Here is a 6,048-nt window from a genome sequence, read left to right on the forward strand (position 1 = left end):
TTAGTCGAAAAGTTTATGGACCCCATTTCAGTGGGACCCAGCCCCGATCACATGTAGAGACCCCACGGCCCCACTCACAATCACTACAATGAGCCCATTGACACGCCTCTCGGTCCTCTCCTCTAATCCCCCCTTCTGGCTCTCGCCCTTCTCCCTCTATTCATCTCCGCCTCTCTCTTGTTGTTTTTGAGGCCATTTGAATTGCTATAATAGAATAATGAGATAATAAAGAGGGGCAGTTTGGTCAGGCATGAGACACTAGACGATGGATTTCGTTAGCTTAACTGTTTTTCTTTCCTTTACTTTGTATCTTCGATTATTTTTTCTTTTCTACTTCACTTTTGGTAAGAATAGCTAGTTTATGTAGTTTCTCCTTGGGTTTTTTTTTTATCTTTATTTGTGTGCTTTTCAGTTTTTTTTCAATAAATTTATGGTTTATCTATTTTTTTAAAAAAATAAATAAATAAAGAGAGGGAATGGGAATAAATAAGAGATGAAAATAAAAGTGTTTGGTCGGAAGGGTAACTCATTAGGAATGAGAAAAATAAAAAAATAGAAAAAGAAAAGGGAAAATTACTGTTTACCCCTCGTGAATTTCAAATATTCTCAAACAGCCCCTCCAACTTTGGCAAACCTCGGACAACCCTTTCGTTATTGTTTAAGTTCCCTTTTACCCCCTACCGTTCACTTCAAATGGGTCCATGTTATGAAATTCTATTTTTGCCCTTGAAAATAGTGGGGAAAAAATCGCCCAATCACATCATGTCCGACCTTTATACATATAATTTTGCATTTTTTTTTTTGTCTTTCTGCTTGCTTTTTGTCAAACAAAGTTTAGAAGGCTCATCACTTCTTCTTCTTCTCCTCATTTGGTTTGTTCGATTTGAGTTTTGCCGATTTCCTGATAAGGTGAGAATTTTTTCGATTTGAGTTCTAATATTGACGGCGCTGACTTCTTGGGAATCAGTGCTAGCTGAGATATGTGAGCGATGAGGTCTCGATGTTTCCTGTGTCAGGATGAAGTTTATCACATCCGATGGATATAAAACGGTTTGTCCAATAGAAAACGAGGTTGACTTCTAGCGGATGTGTCACATATACTCCATCTTCAAATGCATTGCAGTCGATCTTGTTATCGAGACAGACGATGTGCATTGTTGAATCCTACTGAAAATGAGTTCCTTTCATTGTAAAGTTTTTCTCTTTTATGTTTATCTAGTTGTATAAGTTAATTATTGTTTAACTGTGCAAGTCTATGTTTAAATATATTACGTTTAAATTTAAACATTGTCTTCTCCATTTAATTTATTTTGTCTTTGTTTAAATATTTGTCTTAACGTTTAAATATTGACTTAACGTTTAAATTTTTAATTTATTATTAAAACACTTTATGTCTCGGCTTAAAATATTGATCTTTTTCATTTAAACTGAAGTGTTGGCAGAAATTTGGATTATAGAGTGCTCTGGTCCCACCCCATGGTGACCCTGACAGTGTGGTATACCTTCCTTCCTCGTCAGATCAATCTAAACTGTTGTCGTTGAATTCAGAAGATCAAGGACCGGCCCTTGTAGAAGGCCACATATGGCAAGTTTATGGTATCCCGTTCACAAGAATTAATGACGCCATTAAATTTTCTAAAATTTAACATAAATATCGGAAGACCCCTTTCTTTTATCAGTCAAGCTTGGTCCCCCGTGTGTTTCTCTTTTTTTTCTCGGATCTGAAGCGTCAACCGGCTTGTGGACTTCACACTAAAAATGAGAAGGAAGACCCCTTCCCTTGAACACCCCTTACTCATTGTCTGAGACCATCTCCTTCCCCTCAAGCAGCGTGAATAGTCTGGACCGTGTGGTGCTGAGAGAGTCATTCATCCACACGACAGTTCTGCGGTTAAATGGTAACAGATATAATTAAACGATATTGTAAATATTTAAATGATATCACAAATATTTAAATGATATTGCAAATATTTAAACGGTAAATACATAAATTAAAGGTTAACATATAAATTTAAATAATAACATAAAAACTTCAAACTTACTTGTCCATACAGCAATTGAGGAAGATCCTTATCAACCCCTGCTCGAATTTGTGGAGGCGCGATTGTCCAACGTATTTTTTCTTCTTTGGAATAAAGTCTTTCTGAACTTCTTCATATTGTTGGTTAGCAAGGATCATATCTCTCGTTGTTTTTTTGGTGGAGCTTCCTTGCCCCTCGTCAATAGCTGTTTTTGGGATCATCATGCGGTACTATTGCTGACGGTTGTCGGTGTTCAGCACCAGCAGCATCTTCCTTTGATGCGAGCACGACGACAGCATCAACCGGAGACATATCCTTACATGCTTCTTGTTGTTGTGGGATTGTGTCTGCCTTCGATGCGGCACTATCGACCGCTGGTTCCACCGTGACTATGATTTCGTTGACAATAGAGTCAACGATCTTCTCAACCGAGACCACGGCAACAACATCAACGGGAGACATACCCTTAGCTGGTTCTTGTTCTTCAGGGATTGTATCCACCTTCGATGCAGGACTATCGGCAGGCGGTTCCACCGTGATGGGGATTTCGTTGACAACAGAGTCAACGATCTTATCAACTGCGGCAATATCAACATCATCTATGATCTTCTCCATCGTGACGGGCATATCATCAATGGTGACAGACTCAATAACAGCATCAACCACCGATGGTGCTGCTATTGTTTCATCATCAGCCGATGGTGGATACAGAGGCATTATTATTTTCCTCTTTTTTGCAAGTCTCTTCAAACATGGGCATCTTGGAATGACCATCCCGATGAAGTCCTCATCATCAAATTCCAATGCCTCGTCCGTCCCAGGTGCTTCATTTGTTTGGAGGAACGGCGCAGTCGATTGTGACCGTCCTTCCAATGCCTCAACCCGAGCAACAAGCCGAGGGAACTCGGTCATCAATATTTGGCACACCTGCAGAAGGGTTGCAGTGGCATCATTGCCTAGTGTCGTCGGGGGCTACCACAGTCGGAGTGGCTGTGGCGATCGGGGGGACTGTCATTGTTGTGGTGGGGGGTGTTACAATCAGGCGGGGTAGGGGAGGGATTCTCCGACGTTGAGGAATGTGTGCGCGTGTTGGGCTGAAAGTAGGAGAACGACGTCAAGCGCGTACAGAAGAGGTTGACCTCTCATCTTGCTTTTGAGCAAGTGGTTCCGGAGCAATAGCATCCACCCGGCGGTTGACCCGAACAAATATATCTTCATCAGCATTCACCAGGACTAGCTCAAGAAACTAACATATGTAAACCAAACAATCTCAGCGAAATCATTTAGCAATAACTGATATATTTAAACATTTAACTTATATATTTAAATGGTATCACATGTACTTAAACAAAAAACAAAATGTTTAAACTTTAAAGAATACTTTTAAACAGAAAATAAACACCGTTAAATGCTAAATACTATATTTAAACATTAACGACTACTGTTAAACACATTGTTCATGATTTATTACCTCTTTTCCTTTGAGAGATGACAAACTAGTTTCTATCGTCGCTTGCTTCCGGTATGTATTTTCACCGTAGCACAACATCCTTGGGGTCTTGTAGAAATGGACTTTTTTTTCCGGTTCTGGTTAGCTAATAAAACCAGATGTTAAGGGCGACCGAGCAACCCTTAATATACCCTGTGTTGGTCTTCTTCCCCACTCATCTACCTTACACTTAAGCGGCTGCTTGTGGAATATCCTCCATAAGACACTTGTGCGTCGCCTGCGTCCATGCGTATCGCCCCATGCTAGGTAGATCATTGACATAATCAATGATCCAGTTCAGAACCGAGCATAAGGTATTTGGGAAGAGGATTGTACCCATGAGGTACACCATCAGGAGTTTGACAAAATTTTCTTCTTTTTCCCTCTGTCGAACAAGTTGCTCAAGAGTTCTCTTAATGGAGTCTTTGTGTCTCTCGTAAGTTTTTGATAAATAACTCTCTTCGAAAACTGAGCGTGTTTTTTTTTCTTCTGAAACACATGTCAATATTAGTGAAATAAAAAAAAAATCATTTGGAGATAAGAAGATATTATAGCTAAAATTTGTTTTACTATAGAAAAAAGGTGCTTAAATAGTTTCTTCTTTTAATAATCACCATAATCTTGAGTTAGCAACTTTAGAATGAAGAATCACTTTAATATTATGAAGAAAAAATTTAGAGGGCCATGCCAATATTCTTTTTTTAGTGGTTGTTGTACGAGTCAAAAAAACATATTCATATCATTTTCTTAAAAAGAAAAGATTGGGTTTGAAAATATCATCTTTTCAAAGGAAGATTACCATAATTTCCTGCATAATGAAAATGATAAAACTATTGAAGCAGAGGATTCATAGAGAATTATCAATTTTTTCAAGCACAAGCATGTTGAAGACCTGATGCCAACCACAAGCACATGGGAAATCAAGTAGTAATAAGGATATCATTCGCACGAGGACTATGCTATTGATTACTAATGTCTTGCAATTAGGGTTATCTAGATAAATCTATATGTGTATGGGATGATTTAGGAAAATAAAATAAAATGAAATGGAAACTAAGTTAACAAAAGCTAGGATAAACGATGGCTAAGGGATCAAATTCAATTTCTAAGGTTTCTAGGACTAGGGTTTACCACAATGATAAATAGAAAACTGTATAGCTACTTTTTCTCCATTAGGTTTAATTGGTTCGAAGGTACAATATCCTAAAGTATTCTCTATTTTCTTTCAAAATATAATGAGGTATCTAACTTAAGTTAACTCTTACTTTTGTGGTAATTGAATTTAATTAGACCTTTTAAGTTCTGTGATGCCTAGTAACCCTCAAAGAATCCTAACTCATGATTTCAGCTACAGTTCTAGAGCTTCCAACAATTTTTTCACCTTTGGGCCCTTCCCTTGGTATCTAAGATCATACAAACATGGGATCTAATATATTCACAAGCATTAAATACCATAGAACTAAATCAAACTCAATTAAACATTAATGAGTAAAGGAAAGTCAATACAAAGTCATCTTATTCATTAAAGGGCTACTCCTAATCCTAATATAAAAATATTCACACAAGCATGGTCGATATATACGCCATAAAGTTCGATATAAACATAAATGAGCAAAAATTAAAGAAAAAGGGAAGGAAAATTCTTTATCGACCATCCAAGTGATGCATCTCTTTCTTGTAGATCGATAAATTTTGCTTGATCTTTAGTCTTTCCTTCCTTTGAATGAGCTTTGGAGACTCTGAACACTTGGAATCGTCGAACCCTTTCTCTTGTAGCTAAAGATAACTCTTCTCAATGATTTGATGGTTTTTTTTATAAGAGGAAAACATGTAAGTGTTTGTTAAGTTAGCCAGAAACATGGCCATGTCAGCCAGCACAAGCAAGCCGTGTTCTTTTCAGTCAAGGGCTTTTTAAAGTTTTGTTGATTTGATCCAGTAATGTACATGGCCATATAACCTGAGTAGCCTGTGCTCCTCGTTGTCAAGGGCTTTCTGCCTCATTTCAACTCCAAAGTTGGTCTTTTTGGTACTCCATCAAAATCTTCTATTCACCATGGAATTAGAGCTAGTTTCCATTTATATTCACACAAAAATAATATTTAAATTTTTTTTATTAACCTACCATTTACTTGAATAACCCAAACCATTTAACTACTAACCCAAAGGCTAAAAAAGTTTGATGTTTAAGTTGATTATAATAACTATACTCCAAACAATACACAAACCGTTGCTATATTTTTTCTCACAAAATAAAAATATATTTTTTAATAACTATAATTGATTTGAAATATCTAATTAAACATTTATGCATACAAATAAATAAAATTAAATATTTTTTATTACTAATATCATATTTAATACAAACAGAGATTTAAATACAAAAGAAAATAATTTTTTTTTTTTAAAATCTCCCTTCAACTTTATGACGCATATTATACAACTATTTTCAGGCATAATAAATGTATAAATACTATTTTACCGTTTTACCCCTACTTTTTTGCCTTGTTGCCACCTGTCATGTTCTCTCTAGCTCATATG

Source organism: Dioscorea cayenensis, chromosome 20 (assembly GCF_009730915.1).
Source record: "Dioscorea cayenensis subsp. rotundata cultivar TDr96_F1 chromosome 20, TDr96_F1_v2_PseudoChromosome.rev07_lg8_w22 25.fasta, whole genome shotgun sequence".
In the NCBI taxonomy this organism is placed as follows: Eukaryota; Viridiplantae; Streptophyta; class Magnoliopsida; order Dioscoreales; family Dioscoreaceae; genus Dioscorea; species Dioscorea cayenensis.